At 54.4% G+C, this 27,416-nt stretch overlaps 1 protein-coding gene across 2 annotated transcripts in view; it reads left to right on the top strand.

Moving 5' to 3' along the window:
• Positions 1 to 2,968: 2,968 nt before the first annotated feature.
• The window catches only part of LOC146869170 (uncharacterized), a 166,788-nt gene continuing 142,340 nt past the window's right edge, over positions 2,969 to 27,416 (top strand). For both annotated transcript variants that reach the window (XM_085640929.1, XM_085640907.1), the window contains exon 1: positions 2,969 to 3,078. The gene's annotated coding sequence lies outside the window, so the exon portion shown is untranslated. The remainder of the gene's footprint in view (positions 3,079 to 27,416) is intronic.

Genomic DNA, 27,416 nt, shown 5'->3' with positions numbered 1-27,416 from the left:
GTGCGCCATCTTCACCTGACACTGCAGAGCACAGTGCAAGAGCAGTGCGCCCTCCTAAGCTCCGCAGAGCCCAGTGCAAGAGCAGTGCACCATCTTAAGCTCTGCAGAGCACAGTGCAAGAGCAGAGCGCCCTCCTAAGCTCTGCAGAGCACAGTGCAAGAGCAGTGCGCCCTCCTAAGCTCTGCAGAGCACAGTGCAAGAGCAGTGCGCCATCTTAAGCTCCGCAGAGCACAGCGCAAGAGCAGTGCACCCTCCTAAGCTCCGCAGAGCACAGTGCAAGAACAGTGCGCCCTCCTAAGCTCCGCAGAGCCCAGTGCAAGAGCAGTGCACCCTCCTAAGCTCTGCAGAGCACAGTGCAAGAGCAGTGCACCATCTTAAGCTCTGCAGAGAACAGTGCAAGAGCAGTGCGCCATCTTAAGCTCCGCAGAGCACAGCGCAAGAGCAGTGCACCCTCCTAAGCTCCGCAGAGCACAGCGCAAGAGCAGTGCGCCCTCCTAAGCTCCGCAGAGCAGAGCGCAAGAGCAGAGCGCCCTCCTAAGCTCCGCAGAGCACAGCGCAAGAGCAGGGCACCCTCCTAAGCTCCGTAGAGCACAGCGCAAGAGCAGGGCACCCTCCTAAGCTCCGCAGAGCACAGCGCAAGAGCAGGGCGGCCTCCTAAGCTCCGCATAGCACAGCGCAAGAGCAGGGCGCCCTCCTAATCTCCGCGAAGCACAGCGCAAAAGCAGGGCGCCCTCCTAAGCTCCGCAGAGCACAGCGCAAGAGCAGGGCGCCCTCCTAAGCGCCGCAGAGCACAGCGCAAGAGCAGTGTGCCCTCCTAAGCTCTGCAGAGCACAGTGCAAGAGCAGTGCGCCATCTTAAGCTCTGCAGAGCACAGTGCAAGAGCAGTGCATCCTCCTAAGCTCTGCAGAGCACAGTGCAAGAGCAGTGCGCCCTCCTAAGCTCTGCAGAGCACAGCGCAAGAGCAGTGCGCCCTCCTAAGCTCTGCAGAGCACAGCGCAAGAGCAATGCGCCCTCCTAAGCTCTGCAGAGCACAGTGCAAGAGCAGTGCGCCCTCCTAAGCTCTGCAGAGCACAGTGCAAGAGCAGTGCGCCCTCCTAAGCTCTGCAGAGCACAGCGCAAGAGCAGAGCGCCCTCCTAAGCTCTGCAGAGCACAGCGCAAGAGCAGTGCACCATCTTAAGCTCTGCAGAGCACAGTGCAAGAGCAGAGCGCCCTCCTCAGCTCTGCAGAGCACAGTGCAAGAGCAGTGCATCATCTTCATCCGACACTGCAGAGCACAGTGCAAGAGCAGTGCGCCACCTTCACCTGGCACAGCAGAGCACAGTGGGAGAGCAGTGTGCCCTCCTCAGCTCTGCAGAGCACAGTGCAAGAGCAGTGCGCCATCTTCACCTGGCACAGCAGAGCACAGTGCAAGAGCAGTGCGCCATCTTAAACCCTGCAGAGCACAGTGGAAGAGCAGTGCGCCCTCTTAAGCTCTGCAGAGCACAGTGCAAGAGCAGTGCGCCCTCTTCAGCTCTGCAGAGCACAGTGCAAGAGCAGTTCGCCATCTTAAGCTCTGCAGATCACAGCGCAAGAGCAGTTCGCCATCTTCACCTGACACAGCACAGCACAGTGCAAGAGCACTGCGCCCTCCTAAGCTCTGCAGAGCACAGTGCAAGAACAGTGCATCATCTTCATCCGACACTGCAGAGCACAGTGCATGAGCAGTTCGCCATCTTAAGCTCTGCAGAGCACAGTGCAAGAGCAGTGCGCCATTTTAAGCTCTGCAGAGCACAGCGCAAGAGCAGTGCGCCCTCTTCAGCTCTGCAGAGCACAGTGCAAGAGCAGTGCGCCCTCTTAAGCTCTGCAGAGCACAGTGCAAGAGCAGTGCGCCCTCTTAAGCTCTGCAGAGCACAGCGCATGAGCAGTTCGCCCCCTTAAGCTCTGCAGAGCACAGTGCAAGAGCAGAGCGCCCTCCTAAGCTCTGCAGAGCACAGTGCAAGAGCAGAGCGCCCTCCTCAGCTCTGCAGAGCACAGTGCAAGAGCAGTGCGCCCTCTTAAGCTCTGCAGAGCACAGTGCAAGAGCAGTGCGCCCTCTTAAGCTCTGCAGAGCACAGCGCAAGAGCAGTGCGCCCTCTTAAGCTCTGCAGAGCACAGCGCAAGAGCAGTGCGCCCTCTTAAGCTCTGCAGAGCACAGCGCAAGAGCAGTGCGCCCTCTTAAGCTCTGCAGAGCACAGTGCAAGAGCAGTGCGCCCTCTTAAGCTCTGCAGAGCACAGCGCAAGAGCAGTGCGCCCTCTTAAGCTCTGCAGAGCACAGTGCAAGAGCAGTGCGCCCTCTTAAGCTCTGCAGAGCACAGCGCAAGAGCAGTGCGCCCTCTTAAGCTCTGCAGAGCACAGTGCAAGAGCAGTGCGCCCTCTTAAACTCTGCAGAGCACAGTGCAAGAGCAGTTCGCCCTCTTAAGCTCTGCAGAGCACAGTGCAAGAGCGGTGCGCCATCTTCATCCGACACAGCAGAGCACAGTGCAAGAGCAGAGCGCCCTCCTAAGCTCTGCAGAGCACAGTGCAAGAACAGAGCGCCCTCCTAAGCTCTGCAGAGCACAGTGCAAGAGCAGTGCACCCTCCTAAGCTCTGCAGAGCACAGTGCAAGAGCAGTGCATCATCTTCACCAGGCACAGCAGAGCACAGTGCAAGAGCAGTGCGCCCTCCTAAGCTCTGCAGAGCACAGCGCAAGAGCAGAGCCCGCTTTCATGTAATACAGCAGAGTCCAGCCCCTCCTCTCCACACTGCATGTCTCTGCCTGAGGAGTGCACCCATCTCACCCTGCACTGCACGGTGTATGTGCGGCACCCACTGGAGGGCACGTGACCCGGCGCCCCCCTCCCCCACCGCACCCTTGCAGCCAGACGTGCTGACAGAGGCCGCTCTGGGCGCTCAGACTTTGATCTCTCAGGTGTGGGCGGCTCCCCTGATCCCTGGGGAGGAAGCAGCATTGGCTGCACTGGGAGGGCGCGAGCTCCAGGGGGCGGGGCTTAAACGGGATTACAAGGGAGTGACAGGAGCACCCGCGGCCGAGGGGAAGAGGCGCCTCGCTGGGGAGGCAGGTGAGAAACTTTCAAACTTTGTCCTACAGCACATCAGCCTCTAAAAACTCTTCTGGGGAGCTGCCTGCCAGAGACCCTTTAGGGCATGGGAAAAGTGGCCTCTGGCCCATGGGCCAAGCCTTTCAGCCCCCCCCCCCGAGCACCCACCCCCCATACAACCAGCTCTCGTCATCAGATGATAACCTTGAATACTTCTTAGACGGATCATTCTTTTAAATACTGCACCCCTCTGATTTATTTTTAATGTGAGTGATGGGTGAGAGTCTGTTACAGACATTTTACAGACAAATGTTTGTTTCATGCAAAATCCATGAAAGGGATTCTTTTGCATCACAACGGGACCTCATACATGAGAAGTGGGAGGGTGTCAGAGATTATTTGCAGTAATAGGAATTCGCTGCTGATGTTTCAAGATTGACAACACACATCACTATCCCTGAATATTCCCTGTGACAACTATAGACTGTGGACCCGTGTGCCTGTGCACTGTCAGCGACTGGCCAAAGAGGGCCTGAAAGAGCTGATATTGGATCAGAAACTCAAAGCTGTTCCAAACAAACAGCCTATTTTGTGTACCTTTGTAACTTGTGAGCGTGTCTAGTCCATCTTGTGTACCTTTTGTAACTTACCTGCTTCTTTTGTAAAGTGCTCTGACACCTTTGGGTAAAGTTTGCGCCATATAAAACTGCATTAAATAATCAATCAATCAATCACGCGTTTGTTGAGCGCTACTACTCACCCGTAGGGGTCTCAGGGGGCAGGGGGTTTCGCAGGATCCAGTCCATCAAGGAGAGGGGTCTGTCGAAGTTTTGAGGCTTCTTGTGAAGATGGGGAGCGATGTTGTCTGTCTGAGGTGGAGCGTAAGGGCGTTCCAGGCTCTGGCCGCAAGGAAGGAGAAGGAGCGGCCTCCCGATCTGGAATTTCTGGTGCAGGGACCACGGCGTAGGAGAGCTGGGCTGATTGTAGGGTCCTTTGGGGTGCGTGGAATTTGAGTCAACTGTTCAGGTACGCTGGTCCGGTGTCGTGGAGGGTCTTGTGAGCGTGGGTGAGCATCTTGAAGGTGACTCTAGCTTCGATGGGGAGCCAGTGGAGTGTGCGCAGGTGCTGGGAGATGTGGCAGTGTCTTGGCAGGTTGAGGACCAGTCTTGCGGTGGCGTTCTGGATGTTCTGTAGCTTGCGTGTGAGGTTTTTGTTTATTCCGGCGTTGCCGTAGTCGAGTCTGCTGGTGACCAGGGCGTGAGTGACGGTCTTTCTCTGTTCAAGGGGGATCCACTTGAAGGTCTTGCGTAGGAGGCGGAGGGTGTGGAAGCAGGAGGAAGAGACGGCGTTGATCTGGCGGTCCATTTTGAGTTCGGAGTCCAAGATTATTCCCTGGTTGCATGCGTGGGGGTGGGCGGACTTCCAAGGGCGGGGGGCCACCAGGTGTTGTTCCAGGCATCGGGGTGTGGGCCCACGATGAGTACTTACGTTTTGTTGGTGTTTAGTTGTAGGCAGCTGTTTTTCATCCATTTGGCGACGGCTTCCATGCCTTCTCGAAAGTTGTGTCTGGCGGTGTTGGGTTCGTTGGATAGGGAGAAGATGAGTTGGGTGTCATCTGCGTATGACACAATGTTGAGTCCGTAGGTTCTGACGAGGGGGGCGAGCGGAGCCATGTACACGTTGAAGAGCGTAGGTGTGAGGGATGACCCCTGGGGGACTCCGCAGGTAGTTGATGTAGTGTCCGAGAGAAAAGGGATGACCTGCTGCGTTCTGCCGGAGAGGAAGGAGTGGATCCAGTCGAGGGCCTTGTCTTGAATTCCTGCGTTGTGGAGTCTGCGTTTTAGGGTACGGTGAGAGACTGTGTCGAACGCCGCTGAGAGGTCAAGGAGGATGAGGGCTGCTCTTTCTCCTTTTTCCAGTAGGGTGCGGATGTCATCTGTTGCAGCGAGGAGGGAGGTTTCCGTGCTGTGGATTTTTATGAAGCCGGATTGGGAGGAGTCCCCCAAAATACGTTCTTCCTCGGGCACCCAAAATCCTTACAATGTCTCTGCTGCCTGCACCCCTGCTATAGCACGGAGGGCTTCCACGTCACTGCACCTCCCAGCCCACCCTCAGGACGCACAATGCACCCCTTCTTATGCCACTATACTGCTGCAGCGCTGAGCCCTCCTAGGCACCGGCTGCCCAGCTCCTACAGGTCTGCTACAGCACTACACAGCGCTAAACCCAGCCCGCAGCACGTCGCCGCCTAAGTCACGGGTGGGGGTGTGGCTTGCTCACTAGGGGTGGGGGGCGGCAGGTGAGCATCAGGTTTTCCAACAATCATGCTGGAATGGAATGTTAACGTACATTATTCACTATCAGGGTGCACAAGAGGGGCACTACAGTGGAAAGGGAGGTGAATGGAATACTGATTGGGGGGGGGGGGGTACTAGGTGGGGAAAAGCAAAATATTTTTTAAAATAACCAACACTTTGGAAGACTTTGAAAACCTCGAGATGGAGAGAGCGTGTGATTTTGTCTCTGTGTAAAAAGCGCTGGTGAAGTGCGGCAGACGCCTCGCCATACCCAACTGAAAGCACCTCCACCCAGCCAATTACCACAAAATACATTTATTGGAGGGGGTGTACCGCCCTAAACACACCCCCTGAAGCTACGCCCCTGTCACAGACTCCATCCCCGGGTCTTCCACTACACTGTATTAAGCCTCTACTGCCTCACTGGACCCCTGGAGGCACACCCCGATTCTAAAGCCTCACAGGCCACAGCTCTATGCGCCTTATTAATGTATGCGTTTTCATATAGCTCAGACTTTACCCGAAGGTGTCAGAGCGCTTCACAATAGGAACAGTAACGTTACATGAGGAGAAAATTACAAGTGGGCATCTTACAAAAGCAAACGTTACGTTACATGAGGAAAAAGTGACAATTGTGCATGTAACAAAAGCAAACAAGATACAAGAAGAGGTATGATACTACAATAAGTGGCAGTCACTCAAAACACAAGAACACACCAGGAAGGCACTTCTAGAGGCATGGAGTGCAGACTTTCCTATAGTGAAAGAACTTCCTTGAGTGAATAGAGAGGGCGTGAATTAGATTTGGAAGTGTCTTTGAAGGAGGAGAAATTTGAGGTCAGTTTTGAAGGACCGCTGAGAGGTGGTGGTCCGAAGCTGGGGCGGAAGAGAGTTCCAGATTCTCACCGCGTTGCCTGTAAGGATTTGGCCATCGATCTTTCCCTTTTGAGAGTGGGAGGGTCAAGCAATAAATTTTCCGCATTGCGTGACGGTCTGGAGCCTCCAGAGAGTTTCAGTTTATTCGCCAGGTAGCAGAGGGGAGGAGGAGTGCAAGGCTTTGTGGGTGATACAGGCAGTCTTGTAGATAGATCTTGCCTCTATGGGAAGCCAACGGAGGGTGGATAAAATGGGTGTGATGTGGTCGCTTCTTTTGGCCCCATATATGAAACGAGCTGCTGAATGGAGAACAGACTTCAGGGGGGACAGGTGGGATTTGGGGAGGCCAGTATGAAGAGAATTGCAGTAGTCCAATCTGGAGAGAACCAGCGATTGAACCAGGGTTTTTAGGTCTTGCTCCGGGAAGAAGCGTCAAATTCCCCCAAAGAAGGAGCAGTTGGTATCGAGCAGACTTTGCACTGGAATTGATGTGGGAGAGTAGATTGAGTCTTTTGTCGAGTATGACACCAAGGGATTTTGCGCTGTCGATAATGATGGGTCGATAATGATGGGTTTATTGTTAAGTAGATTCATCTGATCCCTCCATGATTGACCTGGAGGAGGAGAGAGTGAGTGTAGGAAGGTGGATATCGGGCTATGGTTACCCCCAACTTTTTTCCTAGTGTCTAGCTGCTTTTTCGACTTAGTTGGCCTGAGATCCTGCCATTCAGGGTCTCAGGCTGTCTGCTCTCTCCTTAAAATGGACTCCATGTACCCTAGGTACATACACAATTGGTAAGGATCACCTTATTGGACCCTGTACAGTGTACCCTAGGTACCCAGGGCATAGGTGTACCCTAGGCCTCCCAGGGGCTGCAGCATGTATTATGCCACCTGTTAGAAAGGGTAGACGGACCGGGAGGGTCGGCCGGGGTCAGGAGGAGAGGCCTCCGGGGAGAGCCGTCTCCAGCGATCGTACAGACAAGTAACTTCCCCCCCACAGATAGATACCACACACGGATAAGGTTCAGTGTTCTTTATAAGCACTTCTTAAGGTACGGTTGAATGGTACAAGGAGGTCTGGACTCAGGGGTCCCCTCGATTCAAGTCTCTCAATGCAGGGTAAGGGGGAACGGGACAGTCTGGTTACCAGTCAGGTAGTTCGGATGAGATGATGACTAGCTCACAATCCTCGAGCTTGGTGGTTTAGTTGGTACGGGCCGCGGCAGCGCCAGCAGGTCCCGGTCGAGATGGTCGGTACACGGTCCGCGGCAGCGCCAGCAGGTCCCGGAAAGATGGTCGATGTACGGTCCGCGGCAGCGCCAGCAGGTCCCGGTGAGGATGGTCGTTACAACGGGCCGCGGCAGCGCCAGCAGGTCCCGACGAGGATGGATGTTGCAGAAGGCCGCGGCAGCGCCAGCAGGCAGGACGATGGTTCACAAGAGCGGGCTACGGCAGCGCCAGTAGTCCGTCAAGGCTGAGTTCTCTCGGTGTCTCTCGACTCCAGGATACAACTGCCTTCCTGCTCCGGAGTTGCCCCAGTTATAGGGCAGGCGCTCTTTGATGTCCGGACCCTCGCACTTGGAGGTCGGAGGGCCCGGGATGAAGGTGTCCAGACACCCAGCAGGGGGTGGAGCCAGCGCCTGGGGGAGCTGGAGGCGATCGGCACCTGGCGGGGGAAGAGCTCTTGACACTTCGTCCTCCCATTGACCTGCCAAGTGGTCCGCTCACCTCCCGGGTGGATGGTGGTGCCGGGATGTCGGGGCCGGTCAGGCCCGGGGTTAGGGTCGGGGCGAGGCCACGCGGCCTCGTGGTGCAGGGCCCAAGATGGCGGCTTGAACCGGCCGGGGGAGCCGGTGGGGCTGGGCCCCGTGGTGAGTAGAGGTCCGAGGGCAGAAGATCCGTCGGGAGACGGGGTACAGGTGCTTTTCGTGGGTTATGCCTGGTGGGCCGGAGCTCGGGCCCTGTCGTGCGGGGAGGGAGCAAGCCCTTCGTGTGGCCTGTCCAACATGCGTCCCCCCCAGCTGAAGGCGGGGAGAGTCACCCATCTCCTTGGGGACTCTCTTCGTCGAGGCGGAAAAAGCGGGACAGGCCATCCGCGTTGGCGTGGTCTTGGCCTGGTCGGTGCTCCACAGTGAAATGGACCAGCGCAAGAGTTTTGGGTTCTCCCCCCGCATCTGCATCAGCCACTGCAGGGGTCGATGGTCGGTTTGTACCCGGAAGTGGGAACCGAAGAGATAGGGCCGGAGCTTTTTGAGGGCCCACACCACTGCGAAGGCCTCCCTCTTGATGGTGCTCCAGCGCTGTTCTCGGGCCAGGAGACGTCGACTGATGAAGGCCACCGGCTGGTCATGACCTTCGGGGTTTAACTGAGAAAGGACGGCTCCGATGCCGTGGTCGGAGGCGTCGGTCTGTACCATGAATTCCCGACTGTAATCGGGGGCCTGGAGCACAGGAGCGGTGCATAGAGCGGCCTTCAGCTTCTCGAAGGCCGCTTGACAATCGGGGGTCCAGTTAATCCGCTTCGGCTGGTTCTTGGACGTGAGACCCGTGAGGGGCCCCACGATGCTGCCGTAGTCCTTCACGAACCGCCGGTAGTAGCCGGTGAGCCCCAAGAAGGCTCGGACCTCGGTCTGGGTGACGGGGGGCTGCCAGGACTGGATGGCAGCAATCTTAAGTTGTAGCGGGGCCACCAGCCCGCTCCCCACTTGGTGCCCAAGGTAGGTCACAGACCCTTGGCCAATTTGGCACTTGCCGGCCTTAATTGTGAGGCCGGCCCGCTGGAGGGCCTGTAGGACCTCTTGGAGGTGACGGAGGTGGTCGGGCCAGTGGCGGCTGTATACAGCGATATCGTCCAGGTAGGCAGCGCTGAACTCTTCGAGCCCCGCCAAGACCTGGTTCACGAGGCGTTGAAACGTGGCGGGGGCATTCTTCATGCCGAAGGGCATGACCTTGAATTGGTAGTGGCCATCGGGGGTAGAGAAGGCTGACCGTTCCTGAGCCCTGGGTGTGAGGCCGATCTGCCAGTAGCCCGCTGTTAGGTCGAAGATACTGAGGTAGCGGGCGGCCCCCAGCCGGTCGATCAGCTCGTCTGCTCGGGGGATCGGATGAGCGTCGGTCCGGGTGACAGCGTTCAAGCCCCGGTAGTCGACGCAGAATCTCAGTTCAGGTGCGGTGCCGGGGGCAGCGGCTTTGGGGACCAATACAACCGGACTGGCCCAGGGACTGTCCGAGGGCTCGATGACCCCGATTGTGAGCATCTTGGCCACTTCCTCCTGTATGCAGGCCCGTACCCGATCTGGTACGCGGTAGGCCCGGTGTCGGACAGGGGGACTGTCCCCGGTGTCCACGTCGTGCAAACACCAAGGGGTGACCCCGGGGGTGAGGGAGAACAGGGTAGCGAACTGCAGCAGGAGGTTCCGGCAGCCCTGGCGTTGCTCCGAAGTGAGGGCGTCAGAGAGCCGGACCCCGTCCACGGAGCCGTCATTCTCCTGAGTCTTCAGAAGATCCGGGAGGGGTTCGGAGTCTTCCTCTGCCCCACTGTCCGTAGCCATCAGGAGGCTGAGTTCTGAGCGCACAAAGTGTGGTTTGAGTCGGTTGGTGTGGAGGACCCGAAGGGGGTTCCGGGAGGTCCCCAGGTCGATGAGGTAAGTGACGGGGCTTTTGCGCTCGACCACTTTGAAGGGCCCCGTCCACTTATCTTGCAAGGCACATGGTTCGGTGGGGGACATCACCCATACTTGTTGTCCAGGCTCGAACTCAACGGAGGAGGCATTGTGATCATACCACCTCTTCATGTCCTCCTGGCTGGCCTCGAGGTTCGCCTTGGCCATCTCTCTGAAGCGCCGGGTCTGATTGCGTAGGGCCAGGAGGTATTTGAAGACGTCTGGAGGGGTCTTTAGGGGGGCCATCTCCCAACCTTCTTTTACTAGGCTGAGGGGCCCTCGCACAGGGTGCCCGTACAGGAGTTCGAAAGGGCTAAAACCGAGGGACTTCTGGGGAACTTCTCGGTAGGCGAAGAGGAGGCACGGGAGTAGTACATCCCACTGGCGACGGAGGGGCTCTTCCAATCCCCCAATCATCCCCTTGAGAGTGCGGTTAAAACGCTCCACTAGTCCGTTCCCTTGGGGGTGATAGGGGGTCGTGAATCTGTAGGTGACCCCGCATTGTTGCCAGAGGGACTTCATGTATTTGGATATAAAGTTCGTGCCTCGGTCGCTGACGACTTCTCGGGAGAAGCCTACCCGGGAGAAGATCCCCATTAGGGCCCGGCCAACCACCGGAGCTGTCACGGTCCGTAGGGGCACTGCCTCGGGGTAGCGGGTGGCATGGTCCACCAGTACTAAGATGAACCTGTGTCCTTGTGCCGTGCGGGGGTCCAGAGGCCCCACAATGTCTATCCCCACCCTCTCGAACGGGGTGGTGACCACAGGGAAGGGTTGCAGAGGGGCTTTCAGCTTCCGACCACTCTTCCCGCTGGCTTGGCATGTGGGGCAAGATCGGCAGTGGTTCAGGACGTCGTTCCTCATTTTCGGCCAGAAAAAGTGGGTCACTAGGCGGCTGTACGTTTTGTCCTGGCCCAGGTGTCCAGCCAGGGGGACATCGTGGGCCAGGTTGAGCAGAAAGTCTCTGAAGCGGAGAGGTACCACAAGTACTCGACCGGCCCCCAGCTCGGCGATTCTTTGCTCGCTGTATAGCAGGTCGTTATCCCAGTAGACCCAGTGAGTTCCGGTGGAGTCCCCTGCGTTCTGGGCGCTGGCTTGTTGGCGGAGTCCCTCGAGGGAGGGACAGGTCTTTTGTTCCTGGCGGAACTGTTCTTGGGTGGGCCCCCCTGCTTGACGCCACTGAGCCAGGTCAGGAAGGTTCTGGGGTTGCGCGTCCCCTTCGGTCGTCGGGTCTGGGAGGCTGGCCTCGTCGTTGTCTTCTACTGGGTCGACCGGGGGCGGAGGTGCTGGCCATTCTGGTTCTTCTGATCGGGGGACGGCACGGGCGGCCATGGACCGGGTGGTTACGCAGGCCCAGTCCGGGAGGCCCAGCATCCCCAGGTGCTCTCTTCTCTCAACGGTGGCCCACGGGGAACTCTCGAGGTCATTCCCCAGGAGGCAGTCCACGGGGGCATCGTCCCGGACCGTCACCTTCAACAGGCCGGAGACCCCTCCCCATTCGAACGGGACGCAGGCCATTTGACACATACTCTCAGAGTTGTCTGCCGAGCGGACGGGGCAGAGAATGTTCGGCAGGATCTGCTCGGGCTTCACCAGGTGACAGCGGACGGCCGTCACACTGGCGCCTGTGTCACGCAAGGCCTCGGCTCGCTGTCCATTAATGGTCACCCACTGACCGTATTTCCTGGTGTTAGCGGGGAGGGGGGCCCGTGGGACCATGTCTCTTCCCCCTAAGCACGCCAGGACCATGGCGGCCGGTTCCCACTCTTGCTGGGCCGGCTCATACTCTTCTGGTTCCCCCGATAATCGCTCTTCCCCCAGGGCGGCGGCAACTACCTGGCGGGGCTTGGGTGTTTGGTTCTGCGGGCAGCTCGGGTCATTGGCGTAGTGGCCGACTCGCTGGCATCGGTGGCACGTGACGTTGGCTCGGAACCCAGGACGCCACGGGGGGTTGCCCCGGCCGGCCGGAGGCGGGGTGCTGGCCACGGGTGTTGCTGGCAAGGCGTCTCTCCCTCGCCCCTGGCCCCCTCCTCCTCCCCGAGGACGGTGCTGTCCTGGGTTGCTTCTGTTCTGTTCGTGTGGCCCCCTCCGGCCCACCCGGGTGCTTTCCCATCGGTCAGCTTCGGCGGCGAGCTGCCGGGGGTCAGTTAGCTTACTGTCGAGGAGGTGCTGCCTGAGCTCGACGAAACAGTTGTTCGACAGGTGCTCCCATACCATAAGGTTAAAGAGTTGTTCGTAGGTGGAGACATGGCTCCCCTTGATCCACCCCTCGAAGGCACGGCTAAAATAGTTCACGTATTCTACCCAAGTTGTACCTGGGATCCGGGTGCAATCTCTGAACCTCTGGCGGTACATCTCGGGGGTGAGGCCGTAGCGGGTGAGGAGGGCAGCCTTCATGTGGTCGAGACATTTGGTGATCTGGGAGCTGCAGTAGGGCATCGCGACCCTCGTTGACAAACCTCCCCCAAAGTCCGGCTCCCCAATCACTCCGGTCGATCCGGTGGGAGGTCATGGCGATCTCGTAGGCTTTAAACCACTGTTGTATGTCGTCTTCTCGGACATACTCGCGGACAACATCCTTGGGGATGTGGACTTTTTTCTCGATTGGCCCCGGGGTGTGTGGTCGCTCAGGCACCCCCAGTTCTTTATTCTGTTTCCGAAGTTCTATCTCCGCTAGTTGGCGCTCGTGCTCGAGCGTTATTTTTTTCTCCTCCAGCTCTCTCTGTCTCTGCTTCTCTTCTCGTTCTTCTCGGAGCCGCATATGCTCGAGGTTGAGTTTCTGTTCAGCTAACTTGAGTTCCCCATCCATCTTGAGTCGTGCCATTTCCAACTCGTGCAATCTGGTTCTTTCTCTTTCTCGGATCTCCTCCTGCGAGAGGCCCGTTCCCCGCTCCTCGGGAGCCGTGACGTTCCCCTCTGGTGTGATGCTGCTTTGGTCGGAGGGTCCGGCGACCCCAGTTTCTGTCCACAACTCTAGGGCGTGCTTTAGATCATCCTTGGTACTCAGGCCGGTGGTAGCAATGCCAAGTTCTATGCAGAATTGTCTCAGTTCGCGGTGGTTGTATTCTTCCAACTTATCCATTTGGAATTTCTCGGTGGAGCTGCTATCTTTGGCTGACATCGTGTTTTTGTCGTGGGGTGAGCTACTCTCTGTACGATTACGCGTTGATTCGGATCCCGCCGCTGGCCACCAATGTTAGAAAGGGTAGACGGACCGGGAGGGTCGGCCGGGGTCAGGAGGAGAGGCCTCCGGGGAGAGCCGTCTCCAGCGATCGTACAGACAAGTAACTTCCCCCCCACAGACAGATACCACACACGGATAAGGTTCAGTGTTCTTTATAAGCACTTCTTAAGGTACGGTTGAATGGTACAAGGTGGTCTGGACTCAGGGGTCCCCTCGATTCAAGTCTCTCAATGCAGGGTAAGGGGGAACGGGACAGTCTGGTTACCAGTCAGGTAGTTCGGATGAGATGATGACTAGCTCACAATCCTCGAGCTTGGTGGTTTAGTTGGTACGGGCCGCGGCAGCGCCAGCAGGTCCCGGTCGAGATGGTCGGTACACGGTCCGCGGCAGCGCCAGCAGGTCCCGGAAAGATGGTCGATGTACGGTCCGCGGCAGCGCCAGCAGGTCCCGGTGAGGATGGTCGTTACAACGGGCCGCGGCAGCGCCAGCAGGTCCCGACGAGGATGGATGTTGCAGAAGGCCGCGGCAGCGCCAGCAGGCAGGACGATGGTTCACAAGAGCGGGCTACGGCAGCGCCAGTAGTCCGTCAAGGCTGAGTTCTCTCGGTGTCTCTCGACTCCAGGATACAACTGCCTTCCTGCTCCGGAGTTGCCCCAGTTATAGGGCAGGCGCTCTTTGATGTCCGGACCCTCGCACTTGGAGGTCGGAGGGCCCGGGATGAAGGTGTCCAGACACCCAGCAGGGGGTGGAGCCAGCGCCTGGGGGAGCTGGAGGCGATCGGCACCTGGCGGGGGAAGAGCTCTTGACACTTCGTCCTCCCATTGACCTGCCAAGTGGTCCGCTCACCTCCCGGGTGGATGGTGGTGCCGGGATGTCGGGGCCGGTCAGGCCCGGGGTTAGGGTCGGGGCGAGGCCACGCGGCCTCGTGGTGCAGGGCCCAAGATGGCGGCTTGAACCGGCCGGGGGAGCCGGTGGGGCTGGGCCCCGTGGTGAGTAGAGGTCCGAGGGCAGAAGATCCGTCGGGAGACGGGGTACAGGTGCTTTTCGTGGGTTATGCCTGGTGGGCCGGAGCTCGGGCCCTGTCGTGCGGGGAGGGAGCAAGCCCTTCGTGTGGCCTGTCCAACACCACCCCTGGTCTGGCCTTCCAATCAGACACAACTGGCTGATCTCTCAGCTGGGGCAAGGTCGTGTAATCACCCCTTGCTTAGATATAGTATATCTGTATCTACCTTATATATATAGACACATGTGTACCTATCAGTCACTCCTATGGCAGGCCTTAACAATCCTGGAGGCAGAGTGCTTGGTAACATGTGAGATGGTGCTCTAGCATGAGCTGAGCCTGTGTGCAGCTTTCGGAACCATGTCCTTATAGCTGTTCTATGATATAGCCTACCATATACTCTTAAAGTGCCTTATAATCTTAAACGGTTATGGTAACTATGGTTTGGCTTTATCAAAACATGTCGTGTAAGGTATCTAACACTTTGGAATAATACCCCCATACCATTTCTGGTGATGAGGATATTATTCCTCCCTTCTAGAGGGAGAGACATGTTAAAATCCTACTTTGCTGTTTAACTCTAACCAAAGCCTCAGCATCACAAAATGGATCCTGCTGCCACAGACACGAGTCTGACCTCCTGCTGCTGGGAGTGATCCCGGCAAGGGAGGCTTGGACAATAGGTTTCCTGCTTGGGGAGGTGCTAGCACCTCCCCAGACAGACTTTAGTGTATTGGGGCAGGGAGGGCTGAAAGGAATGAGACATGCCTGGGGCACACAAGGTGTCCCATGCATAGTCCAGTTCAAACCGGTACTGGGGCACTCCAGCCCCAGTCCTGGCGCGAAACTGGACAAAGGGAAGGGGGTGTAACCACCCCCCTCCCAGGTCCCATCCATAAGGCGTGACCTAGCAGGTAACCCGGCCCCCCAGATTTGGATAAGAGTGGTAGCTGGGCCCCAGGAGATGAGATTATCCTGAACCTGCAACTTGAACAGAAACTCTGGACCTTCGACATTCGACGAAAGAAGAAGACTGAAGAATCTCCCTTGTGGCCAAGGAGTGGCTACCCTGTGCAAACAGGCACCATCAAGAGACTACCCTTCGCTTTGCTGAAGTTCTACGAGGGACCGACTGCAGAGCCTGACCAGAGCCTTGACTTCCAGACTTCTCCAACCCTGATCCACATCCACAGCCGTGCTGAGATCCGTGGAGGTGACGAGAGAAACGTGGGACCGGCTACCTGGGAAAAGTGGCTAGTACCTTCAAGCGCAGCTTCTGAGGCACCCTCGAAGTTGTGCACCGGGGATTGAGAAGCCCCAACCCCAAGCACCATCTGCACCGAAGATCAGCACCCCACACTCCACGAGTCCTGCGTGGGGCCCTTCTGCATTTTCCTGCTTGCCGCGTCTGTCCGGTTGCTTGCCCGCTGGCTAGTGGCCTTTGAGACGATGCACCCTGAAATCTTCAGCGCTGGTTTGGCTCCTCCAGACTGGCTCCCGCTTCTTTGAAAAAGAGAAGCACCCCAGACCTTCCTGGTCTGCACCAGAAGCAAGTCCTCCGTTCTTCGTGGGTTCCGCTTGCCAAGGCTTGGTGAGTCCTAGTCCAACTTCGACGCCGCCTACAGCAAGAGCCTTCGTGGGACAGCTCGCCTCCTGGTCCTGGTCGTCCTAGACGTTCCCTGGTCCTCGTGGCTGCAGCGACAAGCTCCACCTTCACCTGCAATCTTCACGACATCGCCTGGTTCCTTCCTGGTTCCACGTGGTCACTGGCTAGTGACCTTGACTCTGTCCCTTCTGCTTGCAGGTCTCCTCTCTTCTTGATCCCAGCCTTGGGATCCACCGGACACTCTTCACTGACTGCCTGTCAGCAACTTTCCTTCAGGCATCCATAGAAGTCCACGACGAAACCCGACGCAAGTTCACACCTATGCACCCGCAGCCTGTGGGCTAGGTAACTTGGGTACTTCGGTGCTCACAAGGGCAGTGACTATCCTAGGGTCTAGTTTCCGAGTCTCGACTCTCTAGCTGCTTCAGAAGTGTCCTTAAACTGTTAATTGCTAACAACTACTATTTCTATCGACTTTTACACATTACGCGTGAGTGTTTCCACTCTGCACCTGAATTCCGTGGGCCTCCTACTTCCTAACTGTTGCTAGTGTAGTGTAGCCCCAGCAATTCCCATGGCCTAGGCCTATCCTATTTCCGTGACAGTGGTCCTTATACCACTTACTTAGTATATGGTTTGCGTGGCCCCTAGGGCCTAACTGTATTACTTACCTGTGTGACTTAATGTATGCTTAAATAAGACTGTGTTGTACTTACCTCTAATCTCATAAAGAGTGCTGAGGGTTTGACTAGAATAAATACACTTTATTTTATATATATATATGTTGTGGTGTCCTTTCATTTGGTATTCAAGGGATTATATATGGTATCACAGCTGGCTTCACATGCCATTCAGAGTTTAGCCTAAGACTGCTCTTGTCCATGCTACCACTAGGATAGCTGGTCTATAAGGTTGACTTTACAACCAATCACCATAAGGGTATTTGGACTGATATAAGGTGTACACTAGAACTAGTGACATCATACATCAGGCCAACTTCTCACAGTGAGGAGGAGAGGAGGAGGATTTCAGTTTTGGAGGGATTCAGAATGAGTTGATGAGTTTTGAATGGGGTCGAGAGTAGAGTTTAGGATGGAGAGATCGTGATTGGAGGCCACCTTAAGGTAGATTTGGGTTTCGTCCGCATAGAGATGATAGTGGATCCCGGATTTACTAAGGAGATTTCCCAATGGTTCTAAATAGAGATTGAACAATGTGGGTACAAGTATAGAGCCTTGAGGGACACCTTGACCGACCGCCAAAGGAGATGAAAGACTGTTCGCTATTTTGATCATTTGGGATCTATCAGAGGAAGGAGGCAAGCCATTTAAGCACAGTGCCCTCCATGCCCATTCTCTGTTGAAGAGTGTTAAGGAGAGTGTTGTGATTGACAGTGTCAAAGGCTGCAGAAAGGTCAAGGAGAATTAGAAGACAAGACTCTCCCAAATCGAGTATCCACAGCGCGTCATCAATCACTTGCAGCAGGGCTGTTTCCGTGCTGCAGTTTTGAATGAAGCCGGAAAGGAAATTGTCAAGAAGATCATTGTCCTTGATATGACGGGAGAGTTGTTTCGCTACACATCTTTCTGTGATTTTCGCAAGAAAAGGTAGGTTAGTAATAGGGCGGAAGTTGTTGAGGTCGCTCGCATCAGCGGTGGGTTTTTTAAGCAGAGGGGTAACCTGCCCAGTTTTGAAGGAAACAGGAAGGGAGCCTTGACAGAGGGAGAGGTTAACCAGAGTGGTCAAATAGGAAAGGGAATAGGTATAGAAGCCGATGGCAATGGCGCTAGGGATGGGGTCAAGAGAGTGGTTGGAGGGCTTTGTTTCGAGGATGCATTTGAGGAGGGCATCTTCAGAGATGGAGTCAAAGTTCTGCCAAATGGCTAAGGATTTGCGCTCCTCTGTAGGGGTAGGATGAATGCCCTGATCCACAAGTGATTTCACTTTTTCGTCACATATTGCGAATTCCGCTGCTTTCTTTGTAGAATCCTCCAACTTGGAGGTTGGGGGAGAGCAGTTTGGATTCTTGATGAGGTCGAATAGTTTTTTGGGTCTGTTTTTGGCTGAGTCGAGGAGGGTTCTGAAGTGAGATGCTTTTTCAAGGAAGATGTACTTGTGGTACTTGGATCTTGCTGAACGAAGCGTAGCAAAATTATTGGTGGAGTGCGCTTTTCTCCATTGTTTCTCCAGGATTCTTAGGTACTTCCTTTCTTCATAAAGGGATTTTTTGAACCAAGGTGCTGAGGGAGTGGGCCTTTTCTTTTTGCTTTGGAGAGGAGCGACATTATTGATTTCGACTGCAAGGACTGTGAGGCATTGGGAGGGGAGTTCGTTAACATCTAGGTCAGGGTCTAGCCTTGGACAATTCTACAGACAATGCCTAGGGCATTTAGGATCGCTGGCCCCTTAAGAATCCACCCCAGGTTATGAGGAAGGGGACCCACGGGAGGCGCGTGCAGTGGAAATAGCTGCTATCGGGATCTCTATTAAAGCCTATGGAGAATGTCACGGTTTGATTTACACAGATTAAAGTCACTTCTAGCAGGAGTTCAAAGTCAAAACTTTAGACTTAAGCTTTTGAGGAGCCCACTACCACGAGAGTACCAAGGTACCACTGATACCTGCCCCAGGGAAGCCGGGTGCATAGCTCGTTTTTGATGTCGGGTCGCGGGCTGATTTTGAATGGGAAAATGTTCAAAAGTGCTGCTAGCCAAAAGCGTTGATGATGCCGTGAAGATTGAAGTTGTAAAAGTTGAAGAGAAGAACCTGAAAGCAGAGGGGACAGAGTCTGGGTCACGGCACAGTGACCAGGGAGCTCAAAGCAAAGAGCCCTTCAATGTTGGGTGCTTCAAGTGGAAAGAGGTGTAGCTTGGATCTGCAGCCACGGGCTCCGGGAGGCTTTAAGGAAGGCCAGCTTCGGGAGGGCGACTGTCCCACGTAGGATGAGGGTCGCTGCGGTGTTAGTGTCCGGATTGGATACACTAAGCCTTGGCAACCGCAACCCATGCAAGATAAACAAATCAGCTACTGGTGCAGACCCACGAGGTCTGTGAGAGGTCTCCTTTGGAGAGACTGTAGAACAGGCCTGGAGCAACCAGGGGAACTCTTAGTTGTCGAGATTGTCCTCCGCTCGGGCCCACAAGTCGAGAAACAAGGGACCGCGGAAGGCAGCAAAATGGAGTGCGTAAAAGGGAGCCCACGGGCCACCGAAGGGGGCTAGGGCGCTGATCTTTGGCACGGATGCTGCTTGGCGGTTGGCTCAATAATGGGCTAAAGCACAACTTCCCCACTGGTCAGGGTCGTGTGCTACGCAAGAGGTGGCCGGTGTCCTGGGGTATTGGGAATCTCGGCACCCACGCGGTCCACGGTAGACAGGTTTGCTGTGCACACTCACTGGCCTCTGGGATGCTTAGGAAACCAACCTCCAGGGGGCTGGAAGTCGATGAAGTTCATGAGAGCAGCGAAGTTCCAACCGGGTCACTTGCAGTGTTTCAGGTGCCTGCCAAGCAGGGAGATAACTCCTTTATCCCAAGGGAGATTTCTTCCGTCAGCTGGGCAGCAGCAAGTCGAAGGTCAAGACTGTAAAGTTCAAGATTAATCTGAGGCTCTGGGGCCACGTTATTCTCCTTTATCCCCAAGATTAGGGGAGTGTCCAGAGTAATGTCCACCAATGAGTGGTGAGGCGGGAAAGGGTGGCTACACCCTCTCCCCTTTGTGTGTTTCCCGCCTGGGCGAGGGGCAGGATGCCCCTGAACCGGTTCCAAGCGGTGTATGCAGAATGAAGGCTCTGCAGCTGCCTACGTGCAACTCTGAAAGGACATTTGGTGCACCCACCCTGTTCCAATCCACATTATCCTGTCTGGGGAGATGCTAGCACCTCCCTGCCACAGGAGCCCTATTGTCCAGCTGGCGAGGCTGGGGTTTTCCCCAGCAACAGCCAGCCAGAGTTGTGTGGGTGGTGGGTAGTAGCCATTTTGTACTACATGTGCACTTTTAAATTGGTGTCTAAATTCTGCCGCTTTTCCCATATCGCCCCTCTAGCAGGGGGGAATCGTACCCTCATGCCCATGGCTGGACTGGGGGTATGATTCCTACATGTTTGACACCAAACAAGATATGGTTCTGTGTAGCCATTCTCAAGTTATCGCGTTATCGCAATAGACTTATAATGCGGTTAAGAGTATATGGTATGGCCACACTACAAACAACCCAGCAATGATTTTACGAAGGTTGCAGGGAGGCCCTACTCATGTAGGGGTCCCCCCTCACACATACCTCAGCACCCTGCCTTGTAGGATTAGCAAGGCCTGCCATAGAAGTGACCCATGAGAGTACATGTGTTGTATTGGGGTGGGATATAGGGTACCTATATCCCTGTAAGGGGTGCTAGCACCACCTTACCCAGACTACAGTAGTGGTCTGGTGGTGTCAGTTTGTATGGCTGTCCCAGGGTGGCACAATACGTGCTGCAGTCCTGGTAGGCCTACTGAGGGACCCATGCCCTGGGTACCTAGGGTACCACCTACAAGGGACTGTCAGGGCACCCTCAGCATCCAATTGGTTGGTACCTAGGGTACTCACATCGTTTAACAGAGGAAACAGATAAGCTGGGGTCCTGGATAGCAGGGCCACAGCCTGGCTAAAGTCATAAAAACAGTCAAAACATCAGCAAAAAGTTGGGGGCAACTATGCAGTCGATGCCACTCTCCTACATAACACCCCCCCCCCCCAAACGCAGGGACATTAAACTAACCTTGACCAGTTGAGTCTTCATGTTCTAAGTGGAAATATCTGGAGAGGCCATCTGCATTGGCATGGTTGCTCCCAGGTCTATGTTCCACTGTATAGTCCATCCCCTGTAGGGAAATGGACCACCTGAGTAGTGTCATGATTCGACGTCGCCGGCCCTAGTTCGCGAAGACAGCGGGAAGAACTACACTTCCCAGGAGGCGCGGCAGCCACGCGCAATCACGTAACGTCCCAGCAACGGATAAGACCCGCATCCACCCAGGGGGCGTTGCCTATGATTCGAGTTCTCCTCAACGGATCTTTGGCTACTACCCTTGCGGTTTCCAGCCCGCTGCATATCTCGATCCGTCGGACCTTCCCGCCGACCATTCAGGAGTTGCTGTCTTCCCTCGACGTCGCCACTGCCGGTACCTGGTACACTCGGTGAGTACCGCGACGTACCTTGTCAGCCTCTCAGCCCCCATAGTCCCGGACCCACGGTCCTACAGAGCCCTCAAGGCAGCTCCCTCTCCAGGAGCCTTGAGGCGCCTAACTCCACGACCAGAGCCCACGGATTTCCGGGCAAACAACACCCCCGGTGCGCGCTCCTCTGCTCACGCCTGGGAATAGTGCATGGAGTAGAAGCGCGAGCACCGCGTGGGTAGAATCTCCACTCTACCGTGTCAGCATTCGGTTCGCGTCTCCCCAGACTGTCGGGTAGAGACGGAACAGAACGCCTCATCAGTTTCTGATCAATCCTCTGAGGGGAGGAAAAACCTTGCCAGCTTGGCGCTCCTCCGCCCTTGGATTTCCGGGCGTGGATGTGGTAGCGCCAACCAACCTCGTGACTCACTCTCGCAGCGATCTACCTCTCATCCTTGCTTTCCTGTGAAGTAGACGGGATACTTCCCTGCGGGGGTCAACGGGGTCAAGACTTCACCCCCATTTGACCCGCGATCCCTCGTCATCGAGAGACACGAACACCAGATACCAGGGAACATACCCGCGAGGGGAGGGTTAAGCGGAAAGGGCATAGGTCACCTAGATCCTCTTCTGACCCTCTGCTTCTTTTCCTCTAGGTCTCGCTCCCAGCTGTTCCTACCCCTCCTTCCCTCGCTCACCCGTCTCCCTAGTCCGCGTGTATATTACCCTTCCCGGACTGGGGACGGATGGGAGGGGGACCCATACTTAGCATCAGTGTCATCCCGAGGAGAAGATCACAGAGGACCGTGGCAAGTAGTGTGGGGTTTTCATCCTTCATCTGTTTTAGCCATAGGAGGGGCGTATGGTCTGTTTGAACAATGAAGTGAGTGCCAAACAAGTATGGCCTCAGCTTCTTCAAGGCCCAGACCACAGCAAAGGCCTCCCTCTCTATAGCTGACCAACGTTTCTCTCTGGGGGTCAACCTTCTGCTAATAAAAGCTACTGGTTGATCCTGGCCCTCCTCATTCAGTTGTGATAACACAGCACCTACCCCCACCTCTGAAGCATCAGTTTGAACTATGAATTCTTTGGAGTAGTTGGGGCTTTGGAGCACTGGAGCAGAGCACATTGCCTGTTTTAGGTCATCAAAAGCTTTCTGACAGCTGACAGTCCACTGAACCTTTTTGGGCATCCTCTTAGAGGTGAGGTCATTCAAGGGGGTCACAATGGATCCATATCCCTTTACAAACCTCCTATAGTAACCCGTCAGGCCCAAGAAAGCTCAAACCCGAGTCTGGGTGGTTGGAGCAACCCAGTGCATGATGGTCTGGATTTTGCTCTGAAGGGGTTGAACCTGGCCTCCACCTACAAGGTGACCCAGGTACACAACCTGACTCTGCCCTATCTGGCACTTAGTAGCCTTGATAGTGAGCCCAGCCTTTTGCAGGGCTTCCAAAACTTTCCTCAGGTGGATCAGGTGATCTTCCCAGGTGGAGCTAAAGACAGCAATATCATGTAGATATGCTGCACTAAAGTCTTCCAGGCCTGAGAGGACTTGGTTCACCAACCTTTGAAAAGTGGCAGGTGCATTTTTCAAACCAAAGGGCATCACAATAAATTGATAATGCCCACCAGGGGTAGAAAATGCAGTGTTGGCTTTTGCAGACTCAGCTAACCTTATCTGCTAGTAGCCAGCTGTCAGATCAAATGTGCTCAGATATTTGGCCGAGGCCAACCTATCTATGAGCTCATCTGCTCTGGGAATTGGGTGTGCATCAGTCTTAGTGACTGCATTGAGTCCCCTGTAGTCGACACAGAACCTCATCTCTCTCTTACCATCCTGGGTGTGAGGTTTTGGTACTAGGACTACTGGGCTAGCCCAAGGGCCATCTGAGGGCTCAATTACTCCCAACTCCAACATCTTTTGGACTTCTGTCCTTATGCAGTCCCTGACATGGTCAGGTTGCCTGTAGAGTTTATTCTTGACAGGCAGACAGTCCCCAGTGTCCACTTCATGAGTGCACCAGGGGGTCTGACTTGGAGTCAGAGAAAACATATGTCTGTAAGACTGAAGAACCTGTCTACAGTCTGCTTGCTGCTGGTCAGTGAGGCTGCCTGCCAAGGCTTATCCATCAACTGACCCATCGTCAGGGTTCTGAGAGAGCAGGTCTGGGAGAGGGTCACTCTCTTCCTCCTGTCCCTCATCTGTTGCCATGAGCAAGCCCATGTCAGCCCTGTCCACATATGCTTTCAACCTACTGACATGAAGTACCCTGTGGGTACTTCTGGGAGTGCCAAGGTCTACCAAGTAGGTAACCTCTCCCTTTTTCTCCAAAATGGTATGGGGTCCACTCCACTTATCTTGGAGAGCTGCTGGGGCCACTGGCTCCAACACCCATACCTTCTGTCCTGGCTGGTACACCACCAGTACAGCCTTTTGGTCATGCCAGGCTTTCTGTAATTCCTGACTGGCCTCCAGGTTTTTAGTTGCCTTCTTCATGTACTCAGCCATCCTGGAGTGGAGACCAAGTACATAGTCCACTATGTCCTTGGGTTTGAGAGGTTGCGCCCATCCCTCCTTCACTAGACAGAGTGGCCCTCTAACAGGATGGCCAAACAAAAGTTCAAAGGGGCTATAACCAACCCCCTTTTGTGGCACCTCTCTGTATACAAAGAGAAGGCAGGGCAGAAGGACATCCCATTTTCACCTAAGCTTTTCGGGGAGCCCTTTGATCATACCCTTTAAGGTCTTGTTGAATCTCTCAACAAGGCCATTGCATTGAGGATGGTAAGGGGTGGTGAACTTATAGTTAACTCCACACTCCTTCCACATTGCCTTGAGGTAACTACTCATAAAGTTTGTACCTCTGTCAGACAATACCTCCTTAGGAAAACCCACCCTGGAAAAGACTCCCAGGAGGGCCCTTGCCACCACAGGTGCTGTGATGGTCCTAAGTGGAATAGCTTCTGGGTATCTAGTGGCATGATCCACTACCACTTGAATGAACCTGTGCCCAGATGCTGTTGGTGGGTCTAGGGGACCAACAATGTCAATCCCCACCCACTCAAAGGGCACCCCCACCACAGGCCTTTGTGGATTTACCTGCCTTGCCACTGGCTTGGCAGGTAATGCAAGAGCTGCAAAAGCTCTTACAGTCTTCACTCATCTGGGGCCAATGAAAGTGAGGGACAATTCTGTCCCAAGTCTCGTTTTGGCCCAGCTGTCCTGCTAGGGGAATATCATGGACCAGTGTGAGCAGGAAGCCCCTAAACTTTTGACGTATGACCAACCTCCTGGCTGCACAGGCTTGGGGTCTCGACCCTCAGAGTAAAGGAGCCCTTCATCCCAATAAATCTTATGGGTCCCACTGGCATTCCCTGCAGCCTCAGCAGCAGCTTGCTGTCTGAGGGGTTCAAGAGTGGGGCAGCTTTGCTGCTCCAGGCTCAAGTCTGCCCTAGAAGGTCCCCCCTGCCCCCAAGAACTCACCCTGATCAGGTTCCAGTTCATCTGGGGCAGTTCCTTCTTCAGGAGATAGATCCTCTTCTGCTAAAAGAGTCTCTACAGACTGATCCTGGGGGGAAGGCTCTGCCTTACCCCTGCTACTCCTCCTCTTGGAAGGTCCTTGGTCCATTTTTCCAGGATCCAAGGCCTGTTCAGTTCCGGTCAGCTTTGCTTTTGACCTTGTCAGGGCAAACACTTCTGCTGGTATACCCAACATTGCTGCATGGGTACTTAGCTCCACCTCAGCCCATGCTGAGGTCTCCAAATCATTCTCTAGTAAACATTCAACAGGTAGGTCTGCACTCACCACAACTTTCTTGAGGCCAGTTACCCCTCCCCAGGAGAAGTTCACAACTGCTAGAGCATGGTCAGTACTAACGTTGCTTGCATTGGTCACTTGGTAAGTTTCCCCAAGTATGATCTGGTTAGGGTCCACAAGGTCCTTAGTCACCATGGTGACACTGGCTCCGGTGTCCCTGTAAGCTAGTGACTCCCTTCCATTTATTTTTGGCTGTTGTCTGTATTTGCCCAGACCACTGGGGCTCACAAACAGGGACAGGTCCCCATCACAAATTAGAACAGCCTGAGTAGGAGTTCTGACTAGGCCAGAGTCCTCTCCAGATCCCAGGGTCAACCCTACTATGCCCTTGTTCTGGGTACCACCACCTATGGTTGCACTAGGGGGAGCAGCTGCCTTAGGGGCAGGTGGAGTGGTACTTGTGGAGTCTTTGGCCTTATTACAGTCTGAAGTCCAATGGGTCTTCTGCTTACAGAACTTACACCATGGCTTCCTTGGTTGTTTAGCTTTAGTAGCTTGGGTATTCTCAGATGCAGATTTTCAGGGGCCTGTTGAAGACTGCTGGTCTTTTCCCTTTTCCCCACCCTTCTCAGAGTTCTTGGCATCTTCCTTTTTAGTTGCGCCACCCATGGGCTGGACCTTCTGCATAATCCTGGTTCTGAAACATTTGTCTGCCTTCTTTCCCAATTCTTGGGGAGAGGTCAGATCTGAGTCCACCAGGTGCTGATGTAAGAGCTGGTTCTGACAATTATTAAGCATCTGCTCCCTCATTATGAGATTAAACAATCCTTGGTAATCATTTACCTTACTGCCAGTTAACCAACCTTCCAGTGCCTTGGTAGCACAATCAACAAAATCTACCCAGTCTTGATTCTGTGCTTTCTGGGTGTCTCTGAACTTAAGTCTGTATTGATCAGTGGTTAAGTCAAACCCATCTATTAAAGCATCTCTCAAGATATAATAATCATCTGCATCCTCTTCTCTGACAGAGAGGAGATTGTCTCTACCTTTGTCTGCAAAGGAGAGCCACAGGATTGCTGCCCACTGCTCTACTGGGACCCTTTGTACTTTACAGGCCCTCTCAAGAGCAGAGATCCATTTGTGGATGTCATCCCCTGTATGATAGGGGCGCACAATCTTGTGGAGGTTCCTATTGTCAGGGACTTTCTCTCTAACTCTAGGGGTTTCATTACTGCCACCAGGGGTCTCTAGACCCCACTTTCTTGAAGCTTTCTGAAGCTCCAGGGACTCCCTGTCTAATGCTAACTGTTCTCTCCTGAGCTGTAGCTTTGCCTGCTCAAACTGGATCAGTCTGCATTTCCTCTCTTGGGAGGATTCTCTCCTCTGAGGAGAGGCAGAGGTCCCTTTGGATCTCCTAGAATGGTTGGACCCCTCTGAGGGGGATCTGTTCCTTCTGTTTGGATCCACCACTCTCCCTTTAGGGATGGAGAGAGTGCCTCTTGGGCCATCACCTTAATGTTGTGAGTGGTCTGGTTCTTCCAGGTCAGGATCATCATCCTCTTCCTGGTCCTCGCCAGAGTCCTCTCTAGGAGGGTCCTCTTCTGAGGGGTACTCACCCAACCTGTCTACCCCATCAGACCCTAAGGTCTGCTTAAAGTCTGCTATGAGCAGGATTTCCCTGAGACGTTGAGTATTGGCACCTTTGTTTGTCTTAAGTTTCCTAGAGGTGCACATCTCCCTAAGATCAGCAAAGGAGAGATGATCATATTTGTCGACTGGAACCCTTTGGGGTCCTTCCAGAGCCTTATGGGCACCTGAACCTAAAGACATTTCTAGTGTAGTGGTAGTGGTGTATCTACCTACACTAGGTGTGGCCTACTGAACCCTTTCTTGAGTTGTAGTCAAGGTGTGCTAAACCCTCTACACACAACTCCTAAGTTCAGTAGAACTTATTGTATTCTAAGCTTGAATTTATATGTACCTTTGGTACCAAGTGGCTTTCACTTTAAAAATTCAATTTGTTATCTGGAAAAACAATGGCATGCTTGAATCCAACCGCTGCACACCAATGTGAGAAGTTGGCCTGGCATATGCTGTCTTCTAGTTATAGGGACACCTTGCACCAGTCCAATTCGACTCTTATTGATGATAGGTTTAAGACAACCTTTAAAGAAAGCTATTCCTAGTGGTAGCTGTGGAGAGCAGCCTTCAGGCTAAGTCTTGAAGGAGTGTTAAGCTTATTGTTTTACCATAATAACCTCTTGAATAACCAAATGAAAGAGTAGCCCACACAGGTATATATATAAAATATATGTATTTATTCTAGACAGAATCCCACAGTCTCTTTATGAGGCTAGTGGCAAAGTTACAATTCAAACAAGCATTTATAAACACAATAAATAGCACAGGAATCACAGGGCCCCAGGGGGGGACCAAACCATATTTCAAAAAAGTGGTATAAGAACCACGACAATTCTACAGACAATGCCTAGGGCATTTAGGATCGCTGGCCCCTTAAGAATCCACCCCAGGTTATGAGGAAGGGGACCCACGGGAGGCGCGTGCAGTGGAAATAGCTGCTATCGGGATCTCTATTAAAGCCTATGGAGAATGTCACGGTTTGATTTACACAGATTAAAGTCACTTCTAGCAGGAGTACAAAGTTAAAACTTTAGACGTAAGCTTTTGAGGAGCCCACTACCACGAGAGTACCGAGGTACCACTGTTACCTGCCCCAGGGAAGCCGGGTGCATAGGTCGTTTTCAATGTCGGGTCGCGGGCTGATTTTCAATGGGAAAATGTTCAAAAGTACTGCT

Source organism: Triturus cristatus, chromosome 1_1, assembly GCF_964204655.1.
Source record: "Triturus cristatus chromosome 1_1, aTriCri1.1, whole genome shotgun sequence".
In the NCBI taxonomy this organism is placed as follows: domain Eukaryota; kingdom Metazoa; phylum Chordata; class Amphibia; order Caudata; family Salamandridae; genus Triturus; species Triturus cristatus.
The sequence above is the reverse complement of the archived record's forward strand: the minus strand, read 5'-3'. Positions and strand labels throughout refer to the sequence as shown.